General features: G+C 39.9%; 1 pseudogene; it reads right to left on the bottom strand.

Annotated features, from left to right (window-relative positions):
• The window catches only part of LOC115835053, a 68503-nt pseudogene that overhangs the window by 12015 nt on the left and 37364 nt on the right, over positions 1 to 19124 (bottom strand).

Genomic DNA, 19124 nt, shown 5'->3' with positions numbered 1-19124 from the left:
GTGGTCTCTTTAGCAATGTGACTGAGTCAGAGAACCAGACACAGTGGCCAACTGTATTGTGTGTTACTTTGCGTGTGTTGCCTGTATAGATAGATGCATCTACATAAATTGTATCTGTCAACTAATTTTTAGTACCATTATAAAAACATGTAACTAAAGTGATATTCAGGAGTGCTTCTTATGATATAGTTCTTACGGGAAAAGATGTATATGGCTGCCGTCTGTGTTCAAAGATAACATTACTCATTCCTGACAATTCTATAAAGCAACAAAAATAAAACCCAAGGACAGTAAGCACTCTCTTTCTTGTGCCATTGAGCATCTGCAAAATTGGTATTGACAATATGCACCATAAGCAAAGGAATTCACTGAAGCAGAAAAGAACTTAATTATCACCATCCTATTATCTCAAAACCGCTAAACAATGAGCTCCTATGTGATCTCTCCCGATTTTCAAATCATGTTTTATTTTTTAAAAATTACACCACGATTTAAAGAAAACACACACACACACACAGAGTATTTTACTATCAACAGCAAATCTGGAAGAAGTAGCCAGTGCTGATGGGTGGAAGTGTTTATATGAGCTTCCAGCATGCAACCCATATTGCTCTGGCAGCAGGCCTGGCAGGCGTTGCTCTCTAGCAGTAAAAACCCCCACCCTCACCCTCACAGAGAAAATGACCCAACCAGCGGGAAGGGAATCACATTTTCCCAACACTACCTCATCCAAGCCTATCATCTCCTCTTGCATTCTTACCATTGCTCAGGGGGCCCAGGTTGTCTCTTCTGAAAATTCCTTTCCTTACATTTGTTTTTAATAAAGATGTCCTCCAAGTCTTATCAAACCAAGCTGTCAAGTATAAATTTGGATGCATCCAGTGAAAATATTTGCTGGAATATAAGTATATGACTGATTGTTCAAATACCAACAATTCTAGACAGCATCGTGCAGTTTGTCTATCCTTCTGCTGCTTTGTTGATATGATTTATTAAATATTGCACAAGCCCAGATGGACCACCAAAATACAACTCATTTCAACTGGTAGAAGAAAACACAGATTTATAAAACAGTTTAGGAAATGGTTAATTGCCTTTTTTTTTTTTTTTTTTTTTTTTTGAGACGGAGTCTCCCTCTGTCATCCAGGCTGGAGTGCAGTGGCCTGATCTCAGCTCACTGCAACCTCTGCCTCCCGGGTTCAAGCAGTTCCCCCCTCAGGCTCCTGAGTAGCTGGGATTACAGGCTCCCACCACCACCCCTGGCTAATTTTTGTATTTTTAGTAGAGATGGGGTTTCACCATATTGTCCAGGCTGGTCTTGAATTCTGGACCTCGTGATCCACCCGCCTCAGCCTCCCAAAGTGCTGGGATTACAGGTATGAGCCACCAGGCCCAGCGTGGTTAATTGCTTTTAAAGAAGGATTTGGCACACTGAATTTCAAGTGGGTAGAACAAAGACACAGGTCCTCATGGACGCCTATGCAGTCTACGTTGGTGTGTGTGCATCGCTCCAGAAATAACTGCCCCAGAAAAACTGGTAGAGAAATTTCTCATACCTCCCAAATCTGTCCTGTAGGATTTGCCTCTGTTATTTTCTTTACAGCTTCAACTTTTGCTGTTTCCTGGGATCTGCACTGCCTTTTGTCGTCCTACCACCTCCCTCCTTTCATTTTCCCAAGTCAGTCGAGAAGGTTTCCATGACAGCAACAGAGGTCATCACAATGGCAACGCAAGGAAAGGAAAAGATCAAGATCCTCCTCCTCTCTCTCTGCTCCAGCTACTGCCTCCACCTGGCATTAACTTTCTCAGCAGCCCAATTTCCCCAATTCCTCTATCCCCAACTCTGTCCTGCTCCTGATTACACCTTCTTTACTTCATTCTCTTAAGAAAATACCTTGTAGAGGCCAGGCGCGGTGGCTCATGCCTGTAATTCCAGCACTTTAGGAGGCCTAGGTGGGCGGATCACGAGGTCAGGAAATCGAGACCATCCTGGCTAACACAGTGAAACCCCGTCTCTACTAAAAAATACAAAAAAATTAGCTGGGCGTGGTGGTGGGTGCCTGTAGTCCCAGTTACAAGGGAGGCTGAGGCAGGAGAATGGCATGAACCCAGGAGGCGGAGCCTGCAGTGAGCTGAGATCGCGCCACTGCACTCCAGCCTGGGCGACAGAGCAAGACTCCGTCTCAAAAAAAAAAAAAAAGAAAAATAAAATAAAATATCTTGTAGACTCACTAAATCAGAATTTCCTCTGACATCTAGAGAAATATTATACTGGTTAGAATTCTCCAGAGAAACAGAACCAACAGGATATATATAGATATACAGAAAGTAGTTTTTATTTTTTTTGTAGAGACGGGGTTTCACCGTGTTAGCCAGGATGTTTTCCATCTCCTGACCTTGTGATCTGCCCACCTTGGCCTCCCAAAGTGCTGGGATTACAGGGGTGAGCCACTGTGCCCAGCCTAGAAAGTGATTTATTGTGTGGACATGGCTCACATGATTACAGGGGCTGAGGAGTCCCAAGATCTTCTGTCTGCAAGCTGGAAACCAGGAAGGCTGGTGGTGTAGTGGCAGTCTGAGATCCAAGGACCAGGAACCAGAAGCTCCAAAGTCTGAGGGAAAGAGAAACTGGATGTGCCAGTTCCAGCAAGAGAGTTAACTTGCCTTTTTGTTCTATTTATACTTTGAATGGACTGGACGATGACCACCCACATTGGTGAGGGTGGATAGTCCATACTCAGTCTATGATTCAAGTGCTAATCTCTTCTGGAAACACCCTCACACACACCCAGAAGAATATTTCACCAGCTATCTGAGTGTTCCTTGGCCCTGTTGTGTTGATGCATAAAATTAACTGTCAGAAATATTGTTTCAGATGTTATTTTTACATTGATGTTCTAATAGGCCTACTGTCCTCACATATGTGTGCCCCCACTTTTCTCACAAGGCAAAAGAAGGAAAAAAAGGAGGAAGAAATAGGTAACATAAAATCCTTACCAAAAATACAAGCCTCAAAGGTCCTTGTTCGTGGTCCCAAGACAAAACCATAAGGGATTGCCATGCTCTGGTTTCCTGTGAGAATGGTGTCTGCTAAGGATAATGGCCTCCATCAATGGTAGTCTAGGTAAAGAACATGTGGTACACGTATACCATGGAATGCTATGCAGCCATAAAAAAACCAAGATTATGTTCATTCCAGGTATACAGATGAATCTGGAGGCCATTATCCTTAGCAGACTAATGCAGGAACAGAAAACCAAATACTGCATGTTCTCATTTATAAGTAGGAGCTAAATGATGAGAACACAGGGACACATAGTGTAGCAGGATGAGCTGCAGACAAAACTCCTCAGACACCAAGTTAAAGAAGGAAGGGGTTTATTTGGCTGGAAACATCAGCAAGACTCCTGTCTCAAGAGCCGAGCTCCCCCAGTGAGCAATTCCTGTCCCTTTTAAGGGCTCACAACTCTAAGCGGGTCTGCATGAGAGGGTCGTGATCGATTGAGCAAGCAGGGGGTACGTGACTGGGGGCTGCATGCACCGGAAATCAGATTGGAACAGAACAGGACAGGGATTTTCACAGTGCTTTTCCATACAATGTCTGGAATATATCGATAACATAACCAGTTAGGTCAGGGGTCTAATCTTTAACTACCAGACCCAGGGCACAGCGCTGGGCTGTCTGCCTGTGGATTTCATTTCTGCCTTTTAGTTTTTACTTCTTCTTTCTTTGGAGGCAGAAATTGGGCACAAGACAATATGAGGGGTGGTCTCCTCCCTTAACAGAGGGAAACAAAACACAGTGGGGACTATCAGAGGGTGGAGGGTGACAGGAGTAAGAGGATCAGGAAAAATAACGAATGGGTATTAGGTTTAATACCTGGGTTATGAAATAATCTGTACAATAAACCCCCATGACACAACTTACCTATATAACAAACCTGCCCATGTACCCCTGAACTTAAAAGTTCAATTAAAAAAATTTAAAAAAATCTGTATTATGTCCAGTACCATGAAATCTGTTCACTTAAATGGATGTTTAATGTTAAAGGTCCAATTAAAGTATTTCCAGAACTTAAAAAAAATTTTTTCTTGCAGTTAAGTTCTATAGCAGAAAAAAGACAAATAAATACAGTTAAATTTTAATGTATACAATGAAATAATGTATTTATAGTATGATTTCAAACATACCATTGTCTAACAAAATATCAATAATTGCATGAGATTTTAGCTATTCTTGCACCTAGCCTCAGATTTTTAAATAAGCACTTTTTAGATTTAATAAGTAACATTGAAGGAATGTCTCTAAGAACTTATTATCAGATTAATATACATGATTTCTGTCACTTCCATGCTCATAAAATTAAGAAACTCTCAAATGTCATTTCTGATTAAATATCAAAAATTACTTGTAAAAATACCATAGCTTGGAAATTGGGAAGTTACTGAATTTTATAGCAAGAAAACATGTAAGTTCCTCTTTAAAAACAAAAGTGAAATATATTGTACTTATTACAGGGTATATTTAAAGAGCAATATAATGAAACAGTATTAAACAAACCAGGAAGTCAAAAACAAGATTCTCTGGACATTATATAGAATTGTGTCTTTTTATTATTTTAGCTCATTCAGAATATAGTGGTGTAGGCATTTTCTAGAAGATACATATAATCCAACAATATGTTGCTGTTATTTTCTTGGAGTAAATGAGATTTGCTATTAGATGAACAATTATGACTTACTTTATATGATGGTTCAAATATAATTTTAGGCCAGGCATGGTGGCTCACGCCTGTAATCTCAGCACTTTGGGAGTCTGAGGCAGGTGGATCATGAGGTCAGGAGATAGAGACCTTCCTGGCCAACATGGTGAAACCCCATCTCTACTTAAAAATACAAAACTTAGCTGGGCATGGTGGTGTGTGCCTGTAGTCCCAGCTACTCGGGAGGCTGAGGCTGGAGAATTGCTTGAACCCAGGAGGCGGAGGTTGCAGTGAGCCGAGATCGTGCCACTACACTCCAGCCTGGTAACAGGGTGGGACTCCATCTCAAATAATAATAATAATAATTTTATAGGATACTATGTTTGAACACAAATGTACAAAATCTGCATAGGTAAAAATGATGCAGCTTAATTTTAAGTAGTGAAGCAAAGCTAACTGTATTCTGCTCAGAACAAAGTTATTTTTCTTTAAATGCATTAAACATAAAGGAAATATTAGTAGGACTTGGTGAACAACTTGATAGTAATAATTGAAACCATCCAATCACCTATCCATATACTATGACATTTATTATATAGGATATTTCATCAAAATGCTACATTGTGTAAAATGAAAGCATGCTGCTTGATTTATTTAGGAGCCTTAATTTTTATGGAAGAATTTCAACCTAAACTGAAATTTAGAAAATGAATTCTGATGAAACTTGAAAAATTATGAAATATTTTAATCTCCCTACATTAGGAACTGCTGATAGACACTTAGTTACCAACCGGCTTCCTATGGCCCAGGGCTGAGAGGAAAGGCAAAGCAAACATTTGGTGTCCTTTCCATATAATGGAGCTTTTTTTTCCCACAACTCAGCTTGTTACCCATCTTTCAGTAGGCTGGGAAGAAAAATAAGGAAACATTCCTTTCTTTTTTAATGCTTTTTAAAAAGATTAAAATTGTATGTATTTACTGTGTACAATATTGTGTTTTGAAGTATCTATACATTGTGGAATGACTTAATCTAGCTAATTAACGTATGTATTAGCACATATTTTGATTATTTTTGTGGTTAAAACACTTAACACCTACTCTCTTAGTATTTCTCAAGAGTACAAATGTTATTAAGTGTAACTCACCATGTAGTAAGGTAGATCTATTGAACTTATTCCTTCTAACTGAAATTTTGCATCATTTGATTAACATACATGCAGCCCTCCCCAATCTCAACCGCCATGATTCTGCTCTCTGTTTCTTTAGGTTCCATCATTTTAGCTTTCACATACAAGTCAGAATATGCGGTATCTGTCTTTGTGTGCCTGGCTTATTTCACTTAGTATAACATACTGCAAGTTCATCCATGTTGTCACAAATGACACGATGTCCTTCATTTTATGGCTGAATAGTAAATTCATTCATCCATTGATCCACTGATGGGCACTTAGGTTGATTCCACATCTTGGCTATTGTGAAAAATGCCGAAATGAACATGGGAGTGCAAAAGCACTGATTTCATTTCCTTTGGATATATACCCAGTAATAAAATTGCTGGATCACATGGTAGTTCTATTTTTAATTTTCTGAGGAACCTCCATACTGTATTCCATAATGGCTGTACAAATTACATTCCAAAAAATGTACAAGGGTGCCCTTTTCTCCACATCCTCACCAACACTTACCTTTTGTGTTTTTGATAATAGCCATTCTAACAGGTGTGAGGAGATATCTTGCTGCGGTTTTGATTTGCATTTCCCTGATTATTAGTGATGTTGAGCATTTTTTCAGACACCAGTTGGTCATTTGTATGTCTTCCTTTGAGAAATGACTATTCAGGTCCTTTGCCCATTTTCAAATTTGTTTCTTGCTATTGAGTTGTTTGAATTCCTTATATATGTTGGATATTAGCCCCTTGTCAGATGTGTGGTTTGCAAATATTATCTCCCACTCTGTAGGTTGTCTCTCCACTCTGTTCACTGTATCCTTTGCTGTGCAGAAGCATCTCAGTTTGCTGTAATCTCATTTGTCTATTTTTGCTTCTGTTGGCTGTGCTTTTGGGGTAAAATCCAAAACGTCCTTGCCCACATCAATGTCATGAAGCTTTTCCCGTATGTCTTTTTCTAGTAGTTTCATAGTTTTGGACTACTGACATTTCAGTCTTTAATCCATTTAGAGTTGATTTCTCAATAAGGTTCAGCACGCGGGCTCATTTGACTCTTTTACATGTGGATATCCTGTTTTCCCAGCACCATTTGAAGAGATCACGCTTGACCCATTGTGTGTTCTTGGCACCTTTGTCAAACATTAGTTGACTGTAAGTGTGTTTTATTTCTGGGCTCTCTATTCTGTTTCATTGATCTATGTGTCTGTTTTAATGCCAGTAATATGCTGTTTTGGTTACTATAGCTTTGTAGTATGAGGTCGATATATTATATATTATAATATAAAAATATGTGTATATATGTATATGTCAAGTATATTTAGTATTTTATGAGGTCAAGTGGGATGCTTCCAACTTTATTTTTTCCATGTTTGCTCATTCCTTTTTGCTCAAGATTGCTTTGGCTATTCAGAGTCTTTTGGGGTTCCATACAAATTTTAATTTTTTTCAATGTTACTATGTTTTCTTTCATTAATGTTTTATAGTTTTCAGTGTAGAGATCTTTCACCTCCTTGGTTAAATTTATTCCAAAGTATTTTTTATGGTTATTGTGAGATTGTTTTACTTATTTCAGATAGTTTGTTGTTAGTAAATAAGGATGCTACTGATTCTTGCATATTGATTTTATATCCTGCAACTTTACTGAATTCGACTGTTTTCTACCAGTTTTCTGGGGGAGTCTTTAGGGTTTTCTCTGTATGGCTATGGGGGCTCATGCCTGTAAACTCTGGGAGGCTGAGGCAGGAGGATCGCTTGAGCTCAGGAGTTTGAGACTAGCTTGGGCAACACAGTGAGATCACGTCTCTACAAAAAAATTTTTAAAAAGCCATCTGTGGTGGCACATGCTTGTGGTTCCAGCTACTCGGGAGGCTGAGGCAGGAGGATCACTTGAGGCAGGGAGGTGGATGCTGCAGTGAGCCATGAACATGCCGCTGTACTCCAGTCTGGGTGACAGAGACTCTGCCTCCAGAAAAAAAAAGACCATGTCATCTGCAAAAAAAGACAGTTTAACTTTTTTCTTTCCAATTTGGATGCCTTTTGTTTCAGTTGTCTAATTGTTCTAAGACCTCCAGCACTATACTGAATAGAAGTGTTGAGGGCATCCTTGTCTTGTTCTAGATCTTTTTTCTCTGTTGATTATGATGCTAGCTGTGGCTCTATTATACGTGGCCTTTATTGTATAGTTGCATATTCTTTATATACCTAATTTGTGGAGAGTTTTTATCATTAAAAAATGTTGAATTTGTCAAATGCTTTTTTCTGCATATATTGGAATGCCCAGAGAGTCATATAGTTTGGATCTCTGTCCCTACCCAAACCTCATGTTCAACTGTAATCCCCAATGTTGGAATGTTGGAGATGGGGCCTTGTGGGAGGTGACTGGATCATGGGGGCAGTTTCTCACGGTTTAACATCATCCCCCTTGGTGTTGTCATGGCAATAGCAAGTTACCATGAGATTATGTTTAAAAGCGTGCAGCACCTCCCCGCTCTTTCTCCTACCTTAGCCATGTGAAGTGCCAGTTTCCCCTTCGCCTTCCACCATAATTGAACCCAAGCAGATGTTGCCATACTTCTTGTACAACCAATGGAACCATGAGCCAATTGAACCTCTTTTCTTTAAAAATTACCCAGTCTCAGGCATTTCTTCATAATACAAGAATGAAATAGTACCAAAAATTGGTACTGGGAGAGGGACATTGTTATGAAGATACCTCGAAATATGGAAGCAGCATTAGAACTGGGTAATGGTCTGAGCCTGTAACAGTTTGGAAGGCTCAGGAGACAGGAAGGTGAGGAAAAACTTTGAACTCCCTAGAGACTTGTTAAATTGTTGTGACCCAAATGCAGATAGATAGTGATATGGACAATGAAGTCCAGGCTGAGTAGGTTTCATATGGAGATAAAAAATACTTATTGGAACTGGAGTAAAGGTCACTCTTGTATGCTTTGACAAAGAGACTGGTGGCACTATGCTCCTGCTCTAAGACTTGGTGAAACACTGAACTTGAGAGAGATGATTTAGGGTATATGGTGGAACAAATTTCTAAGCAGCAAAGCATTCAAGATTTGACCTAGTTGCTTCTAAAAGCCTATGCTCACATGCCTGAGCAAAGAAATGACCTCAAACTGGAACTTATATTTAAAAGAGAAGCAGCACTTAAAACATTTGGAAAATTTGCAGCCTGGCCATGCAGTAGAAAAGAAAAATCCATTTTCAGGGGAGGTATTCAAGCAGGCTGCAGAAATTTGCCCAAGTAAAGAGGAGTCAATTGCTAATAGACAAAACAATGGGAAAAAGGCCTCAGAGGCATTTCAGAGACCTCTGTGACAGTCCCTGCCATCACAGGCCTGAAGGCCTAGGAAGACTGAATGGTTTTATGGGCCAGGCTCAGGGCCCTGCTGCTCTGTGCAGCCTTGAGACATGATGCCCTGCATTTTGGCCACTATAGCTCCAGCCATGGCTAACAGTGGTCAAGGTACAAATTGGGCTGCTGCTTCAGAGGGTGCAAGATCTAAGCCTTGACAGCTTCCACATAGTGTTAAGCCTGCAGGTGCACAGAGTGCAAGAGCTGGGTCTTAGGAACCTCTGCCTAGATTTCAGAAAATTTATAGAAAAGCCTGGATGTCCAGGCAGATGCCTGCTGTAGGGGTGGAGCCATCACAAAGAACCTGTAACTGGGATGGTGTGGAGGGGGATTGTGGGGTTGCAGCCTCCATATAGAGTTCCCACTGGGGCACTGCTTAGTGGGGCTGTGAGAAAAGGGTCACCATCCTCCAGACCCCAGAAGGGTAGTTCCACCTGTTACCAGAAAGTGGTCCCCATCCAGATCCCAAGAAAGGGTTCTTGGATCTCATGCAAGGAAGAATTTGGGGCGAGTCCACAGTGTAAAATGGAAGCAACTTTATTAAAGGAGTGAAAGAATAGTGACTCCATAGACAAGAGTGTGGCATTTCCAAAAGTAGGAGGAAAAAAGTATCCATCCTAGGTACAATGCATATTTAAAGCTAGGAATGCTTTTTTTTCTCAAGGTATCAGGACATTCCTGGGTCTGTTAAGTCCTGAGTCTGTTTAGACAACATTATTAATCTGTTCCCTAAATTGTAAACATCTTGAGGGTAGGAATGCTTAACCTCCTGGAAATGCAGCCCAACAGATCCCAGCTTCATTTTTCTTAGCGCTTATGCAAAATGGAGTTGCTCTGGTTTGAATGCTTCTTACATATATCCTCCCTCCTTTTTACAAGAGGACCCTTAATCCTAAGGGTTGCAGAAGGATCAAGGTCTGTCTTCTGTAACTTTTTCATGCTGAACAGGGGCAATGATATTTCCACATAACTATTAGGGTCTCTTGTATTCAGGGTAAAGAGGAGCTCAGTCAGAAAGTGTTGGTATGGTAAGTGTCGTTTGTAACTCTGAGTTCCAGCAAAATGTGACACCTAGAAGATTAATAAGTGTCCAATTTAATAAAGTATTGAGTAAGCTTATCTTGCGTTCCTATACAAAGAGTACAACCGTAATATATTCAACAATAGCAAAGTAAAGTAAGTAAAATTATCCCAGGTAAACTAAACAAGGCTTTCCAAAAACTGGGCAATTGTTGGAACCAAGCTGATATGGAGTTGACTGATGGTGCATCAAAGGCAGATATGAGTGTCTAAACCTTTCTAAGCCTGGGTAATAATTATGTGAATAGTCTGGAAAATGCAACATTTGGTTTTGATCAAAGCACAATTTCCCCCTTGACCCACTGTTAAAATGTCCAAAGCCATAGGGTTTGATAAGGCCACCTGCCTAATCTGAGAGGTGTCCTCAGTTAGAAGGGTAAGAGCATAGTGTGTATTATTCAAAGCTGCAGCCGTGTGCTTGGCCAGAGCCTCAACTTGCAGCTGGACATTGATCGTGGCTGCCCATGAAGAAAGTATAGCCATCTGGTAGAACCACCAACATGCCCATTTTTGTCACCTATAATGAACCTTTACTTTCCCAGTTAGATGGAAGACAGTCCAATTTGGTGTGGATACATCCCAGGAAATAAAGACGACCACATGAACCACCTTCAAGTTCATTTATAAGGTAAGTATGACAAGCCATGAGTTCCACAAGCCCCTAACCATCTCAAAAAACAAGAAGAAGCTGGTCTGTTAAAAGAAAGCTCTTACTCGAATTTTGGAAAAATCAGCAGCTAATAAATTATTTAAGCTGTGGCCTATGCCTCCTCGGTCTTGTATTCAAAAAGAATGCTGAGACCTTTGGCTACTGGCACCTCTGGCAAAGCCTTCCACAGGTACGACTGGGAAAGACTTAATCTGAAAGAAACATTACTTACAGTTTTCATTTTTATTTATTTACTTTTTACTTTGTAAAAAAAACAAAACAAAAAAAGTGGCTATTATTTTCAAGTAGTATAGTTATCAAGCGGAAATGGGAGAGGCTGGGTTTCCATAGAGTCATATAGTCAGTTAAATGTGCTCAGAAGTTAAGAACTAGCTAGCTACTCCTTGAGGGAAGTGGAACTATTCCTGCCACAGGTTTCTGAGAGCTGTTTCTCCCAGAGGTGCTTTTAAAGATAAATCTGTATAATATAGGGGGTCTCAAAAAAACCAATTTTACAGTAAATATTAAATCCCATTTCTTAGGGTCTCCTCTCTGTCAGGTGCCCCATTTGGTGTGGGCAGGAACCATGACACCCAAGGCTAGTGCGTCAAATCTATTTCTGTGGGTTTTGCTAAAACCATGGGTGAATGATTGAGAAATTTAGCTCACTGAGATGGCTAGATGGGCTTCATGTTTTCTGTACAGCTCGCTGTAAGTACCTCTCTTGGCTGGCTTTTGAAAATACGAGGTGGCTGTAAGTTTGAGGTGATAATACTCTCTCTTTTGCAGCTTCCGCATTGTTGGTCACATGTGCAGAGTGGTCACACCACTTTGCAACTGGTGAAGCCAGAATCAGGATTGCAATACATGTTAAACAAAGGTTGAATCAAGACACATGAACATCTAGAAGGCTTTTTCAGTTGTTTACAACTGAGCCTCGACAGTGCCTGTTACAACAAAATTGTCCTCCAAACACTAATTCACAATCTTCTCCAATACATGTACAAACAGTGGATTGACTATTTGTCCATCTTTGACACTCACTGTTTTCCAACAAGAGGGAAATGTTCCAAAGCAAGAAACTGTTTGTTGGACAAAATCAATAGAATGTCTGAGCATGATCTACGTGGCAGGGGTTTACTTCCTGAAGAATGGACTTCACCTTTTATCACCACTTCACACTGAGGTCCAAATGGCTGCACAAACATTTTTTAGATCCTAAAAAAGAAAGAAATCTGAACTGAAGATCCTGAATTCAATTCTGTTGTCAACTATTTCCTGTATTTCCTTTGCCCAAAAGACAGCTAGGTGTTGAGGATACAATGATATTCCCACCCTTAGAGCTTGTGCTCCAGGGAAGAATATAGGCAAGGAGAGAGATGATCACAATGCCATCTGCACAGGGGGTGTGAGTGGCCATGGTGCTACAAGCACGCTGTTTATAAGAAATCTGGGAAAAGTGGAGGAAAGCTTCCCAGGAGGAGCCAGCCCAGGGAAGTTGAGGGCAAGCAGTCCAGACACAGGCATGCACACTGGTGCAGGCATGACTCTTTTCTTCTTCTGTAAGGTCCTAAGAGCAGACTGAGCACACAAAGAGTTCTGTAACCCAGGCAGGGGGATAAGCTGTGTGTGTCTAAGAGGAGAGTGTGCTTTAAGCAAGGGCCACACAAGCGAGCTAGATACTTTTCACAGGGGAGCTCTGGCTGTAAGTAGATATTCACTTATGATTTGGGGTCCCAGAATTCATGGGCCCATAGAAGAAATGAAGACATACACCTCAACAGCTGACAAAATCAACTAGTGGTTTCTGGGAGAATAAGAAAAGTGAATGAGAAAAATCAAGATTGATGTTTTATTATTTACTTTTTTCAGAATATACTTAAAAATAATGATTTCTTAATATCTATTCAGCTGTTTTCAAAGGAGATTCTCAGTACCAAAAAGAAGAAAATGTGAAGCTAAATGAAAGAGGTTACACAGATTCATAGCATCTATTAACCAAAGTAAGATGTGGACTTTGTCATTCAGACTGTGGGTTTTGAAGCACATCCAAGCGAGTGGCTATTTTGAGAGATGAGTAAAACCTTGTAGTGATAAACATATTTGTGTTACCTTTCCTCCCAAGCTTTGGGATCCTTTGGAGAAAAGGAATCTATAACCTCATGTTCTTCTCCAGGCTTAAGGAATAGATTCTCTGGATCCACTGAGGAGGGCCTTCCTCATTCTGGGACCTAAATAGTGACAGAATCATAATTAAATGTCAACTTGCAGCTTTCACTCAGTAACTCCTGCCTTAGGTCCCTTTCTCATTCACTAGGAGAGGTTATCTTTCCCTTTCTTCTAGTCCATCACAGTCTCAACTCATCCCATTCTCTTGGAAAGCATCTCTTTTCCTTCATTTTCTTCCATAACAAACCTATCTCCCACAAACTGCACCCATAATTTCCTGTCACTAATGCCCTCTCACTCTCCTTTAGGTCTCAGAAAAGAGGTCAAAGTGTGTGGGTCACTCCTCCCCAACTCCAGCCACAAGCTGACATGCACATTTTTCAGAAATCAATGTAGAATTTGGTTTTCATATTCAAGACATTGGACTCTAACCTAACAGCACCATAGCACATATTTCACACTAGAGAAGCATCCAGTTTTTCAAACTCTCAGCAATTCCGTCATCTGCTCCTCAAAGCACCCTGACAGGGCAGGCAGCACCGGAACCCTCAGAAGGCAGGGAACTCTCACAATCTCAGGAAAGACTACTTTATGGTGCTCTGGTGGGAATTCATATGTTGATATCTAAATAAACTTCAGTATTCCCAGTGTTTCTCAGAGGTAAGAGCTGCTTTGTGGATGAAGCCATGATGGGACACCAAATGCATCATCTAGAAGATGGAGTGAGACAGATCTTTCAACAATCTGTCACCATTAAAGTGACAACAGTCTAAATGCAAGACAATGGTGGCAGAGGGGAGGACTGATGGTACCTGTAAGTCCCTGGGAGCATGAGTTTTAGCTGTTTCTACTCTTGGAGATCAACACTTCTAAGAACTGGTGTAGGGTTTCGGCTGTCAACTTCTATGTCAACTCTTGCCACAAAGTCTGCTCCTGAGTCTTGAATCTCTAAAATTAAAAAAAGTTATTCTTTTAGTTCAGAGACCAGACAGTTATTAAATTGTACACACCATCACCACTCCAACACAATGTTTTTAGGGACAATGAGAACATGTAGGCAAGAAGATATTTTAAAGAATTAAAAGAGGACTGGAAATGAGTGGAGAAGCAGAAAAAGCAAGAGCAAATCCAACTGGTAAATGAGATAAGATCAACTTAGAGAAAATATTGCAATAGGTCCTCAGTAGTACTTTCTGTGCCATGCACATCCACCTAGGTTTGACCCCAAACAGCAGGCTATCTGCCTCATTGTCAGAACAACAGAAGAAGATAATTGACAAATGACTCGAAGCATACACATTTACTGACAGAGGAAAGAAGTCTCAAATTTGTAGTGTATTTAGATGTAGAGAAAAGCAATTCCCAGAAAATAGAAACATGATACCTGAAGAGCCGAGTTGCTTCTTTGGACTCTGAAAAAGACCTGAAATTATCGGAAGTTCTGGACCTTATTAGATAAAAATAAAAAATTAATGTATACTAGCATTAAGATTGAAATCTGAATGAAAGAAAAGCAGTTTGGGAAAACTTATCTTTTTTTTTTTTGATGGAAAGTGCATTGTGTCCTACCTGTCCCTCATAACTGGCAGATGTCACGTGGTTGATCACAGAGTGACCTGCCAGCCAAGGGACCACTTGAGCACAGGGAGCTGCTCCTGCAGGAGCTCAGCCAGGATCCTTGGAAAACATCAGACCTTGCCAGGCCACAGTGCTCTGTTCAGAAACAGAAGACTCGGCTTCAGTAAAGCCAATAGTGTAATGTGAAATTTGTGAACAAAATTCTTAACAAAAATATTTTATTTCATAAGATCGATGTATTCTGTGAATTTTTTTTATTACACATTCCTACTCACAGCAGTAAGAATCAGCCTGACTGGCATTGTGGCATGCATCCAGTTCATCAATTTTAGTGGCAGAGATTTCCAGCCTCCACCACTGCAGCCAACAAAATCAAGAATGTCTTTCTCTTCTGTTTCTACCTAATTACAAAAAAGGGACTTATTTATGAAAAGCAATATATTAATAAATAGCACTTGTGTTCACATCACTGCCATTGCCATCCACAAATTAAAAGTCAGGATTAAATAAAACTTACCTAAGTTTTCCTGGGCTATTTTCTAGTTGCTTATTTTCTCTACAAAGATAAATGTTAAATTCTCCTTTAAAAAGGTTATCTACATGCCCAAATAGACCACAGAATTAAGCTGCTGCTACTTGAAAAAGACTATCAATCTTCAGATGAACTGAAAATTGTATAAAATATATAAACTTCTTTTCTCTTATTAAGAAGTTGTAAAATGAGTTTTAGTATTAGAATCATGACTTCTCATTTCAAAAAATATCATTAATATCTCGGCATTTTCAGCCAATCTAAATGTGCATAAATGATATCAAAACAGACATACCCAAAGTTTACAACAAGTGCCTATGGTCATGCTGCACTCACTTCCTCAAACATGGGCGACAAACCTAACTCACACCCTTCAGAATATACTTGAAAATAACGATTTCTTAAATTCCATTCCACTGGTTTCAAAGGAGATTTTTAGTAATAGAAAGAAGGAAATCTAAAGCTAAATAAAAAAGGTTACATGGAGCCATATCATCTATTAGGTAATGTTAGATGTGAACTTTGTCATTCAGACTGTGGATTTTGAAGCACATCTGAGTGAATGGCTGTTTTGAGAGGCGCGTGAAACCTTGTTATTATAAACATGTTTATGTTACCTTTTTTCCCAGGCTTCAGAATCCTTCGGAGAAAATGAAACTATGACCGCATGTTCTTCTCCAGGTTTAAGGGACAGATTCTCTGGATCCTCTAAAAATGGACTTCCTTGTTCTGGGACCTAAAAAGTGACAGAATCATAATTGAATGCCGACTTAGAGAAACGTGGCTTCTACTCAGTCACTCCTGCATTAGATGCCTTTCTCATTTACTAGTACAGGTTATTTGGCCCTTCCTCCTAGTTCACCAGAGTCTCAGCTTATCCTATTCTCCCAGGAAGCATCTCTTTTCCTTCTTCATCTTCCCTAACAAACCTGATCTTCCACCCACTGCACCCCCATATTTACACTAGCGAAACATCCAGTATCTAAAATTCTCAGCAATCCCATGATCTGCTCCTCAGGGTATCCTGACAGGGCAGGCAGCACCAGGGCCCTCAGAAGGCAGGGAACTCTCACAGTCTCAGGAAAGACTACTGTATGATGCTCTGGTGGGAATTCATATGTTGATATCTAAATAAACTTCAATGTTCCCAGCGTTTCTCAGAGGTAAGGGCTGCTTTGTGGATGAAGCCACGATGGCCACCAAACGCATCATCTAGAAGATGGAGCGAGACAGACCTTTCAACAATTTGTCACCATTTAAGTGACAACAGTCTGAATGCAAGACAATGATGGCAGAGGGGAGGACTGAGGGTACCTATAAGTCCCTGGGAGCATGGGTTTTAGCTCTTCTCTTTATTGGAGATCAACACTTCTAAGAACTAGTGTAGGGTTTTGACTGTCAACTTCTATGTCAACTCTTGCCCACGAAGTCTTCTCCTGAGTCCTGAAGCTCTAAAATTAAAAAAGGTTATTCTTTTAGTTTAGAGACCAGAGAGTTATTGAATTGTACACGCCATCACTAGTCCAACACAGTGTCCTTAGAGGCAATGAGAAAATGTAGGCAAGAAGATTTTTTAAAGAATTAAATGAGGTAAGATCAATTTAGAGAAAATATCACAATAGGTCCTCAGTGGTACTTGCTGTGGTCATGCACATTCACCTAAGTTTGACCCAAAACAGCATGCCATCTGCCTCATTGTCAAAACAACATAAGATATTTGACTGATGACTAGAAGCATTCACATTTACTGACAGAGGAAAGAAGTTTCAAATTTGTAATGTATTTAGATATAGAGAAAAGCAATTCCCAGAAAATACAAACATGATACATGAAGAGCCGAGCTGCTTCTTTGGACTCTGGAACAGAACTGAAATTATCAGAAATTCTGGACCTTATTAGCTAAAAATAAAAAATTAATGTATACTAGCATTAAGATTGAAATCTGAATGAAAGAAAAGCAGTTTGGAAAAACTTATCTTTTTTTTTTTTTTTTTGATGGAAAGCACATTGTGTCCTACCTGTCCCTCTTAACTGGCAGATGTCATGTGGTTGATCACAGAGTGACCTGCCAGCCGAGGGACCACATCAGTGCAGGGTGCTGCTCCTGCAGGAACTCAGCCAGCATCCTTGGAAAACATCAGACCTTGCCAGGCCACAGTGCTCTGTTCGGAAATAGAAGACTCGGTTTCAGTAAAGCCAATAGTGTAATGTGAAATTGTGAACAAAATCCTTAACAAAAATATTTTATTTCATAAGATCGATGTATTCTGTGAATTTTTTTTATTATACATTTGTACTCACAGCAGTAAGAATCAGCCTGATTGGCATTGTGGCATGCATCCAGTCCATCGATTTTAGTGGCAGAGATTTCCAGCCTCCACCACTGCAGCCAACAAAATCAAGAATGTCTTTCTCTTCTGTTTCTACCTAATTACAAAAAAGGGACTGATTTATTTAAAGCAATATATTCATAAATAACACTACTTATGTTCGTATCACTGTCATTTCTAGCCACAAATTAAGAATCAGGATTAAGGAGAACTTTCCAATTGCTTATATTCTACAAAGATAAATTTCAAATTCTTCTTTTGATGTCGTCTATGTACCCAAATAGACCAGAGAATTAAGCTGCTGCTACTTGGAAAAGACTATTTAATCTACAGATGAAGTGACAATTGTATAAATTACATAGACCTCCTTTCTATTATTAGAAAGTTTTAATAATGAGTCCTAGTATTAGAATAATGACTTCTTCATTCCCTTCAAAAACATTGTTGATATCTTGGCATTTTCAAATTTTATTTAAAAATGTTAAAAATACTATCTAAATAGACATATTTAAAGTTTACAAGGGCCTATGATCATGTTGAACTCACTGCCTTAATCGGGGAGACCAACATAACTCAGACCCCTGAGATCCCCACGTATAGAAATATTTGAAGATATGAGAATGCCACTGGACACCACAATCAGTGCACATCCCTGACATGAAATGGCATACTACTTGCCTGCAGTCTAGGCACATTCTCCTTCATACTTCAAGTCATTTCTAGATTACTCATAACACCTAAAAGAATGTACGTGCCGTGTAAATAGTTGTTATACATTATCGTGTAGGGAATAACGAAAAGAAATGCCCATACACTGTCCAGTACAAATGCAACCATCTTTTTTACGGGGAGTGGGGGTGGATATTTTTGATTCAAGGTTGGTAGAATGTGAGGATGCAGTACCCACAGATACAGAGGACTGAATATATTTAACACACACACATTTTGCTTTGGCCCCAAACAACCATAAAATAAAGGGAAATGAAGTCCACCTGGCGAGCGGGAGCTAACTTCCATGATGGCCCAGGAAAGTCTGGGGTCCGGATTCACTCTCAAGGCTGTAAAGCTTTAATATCTTCCAGAGAACAGACGATGTTACTTCAAGCTTGTGGACAGGGAGAGGCTAAAATGAAACTGGAATTCTATACATAAAGCCCAGAAATGCAAAGAAGTGCCCCTTTTAGAAATAAAAAGAAAACTGAAAAAAAGTCTGATCGCATGTCTGTGACGGTAACAAGGAACCTGTCCAGAGGTAGGTGGCATCGGAGACTGTTAATAAAAACATGAAAGCCTGGGCCTAGGCCCCACCAGGTATGGGAGCCCCAGGCTAAAAATCACGAGGCTTTCAGTGTCTCCAGCATTTCTGCAAAGTACTCTCTAGGAACATTTCCAAAGACCAGGACACATGGGATTCCTAAAGCAAAAAAGCAGCCTCAGTGAATGTGAGCTTGCATGAAACATTTTTAAATATCAAAAAATGGAATCTACTCAAAGTCAGGAAGACTCAACAGAAGTAACGGGTGGAAACATTAGTACTTCAAGAAACAGAAA

Source organism: Nomascus leucogenys, chromosome 5 (assembly GCF_006542625.1).
Source record: "Nomascus leucogenys isolate Asia chromosome 5, Asia_NLE_v1, whole genome shotgun sequence".
NCBI classification, from domain to species: Eukaryota; Metazoa; Chordata; class Mammalia; order Primates; family Hylobatidae; genus Nomascus; species Nomascus leucogenys.
The sequence above is the reverse complement of the archived record's forward strand: the minus strand, read 5'-3'. Positions and strand labels throughout refer to the sequence as shown.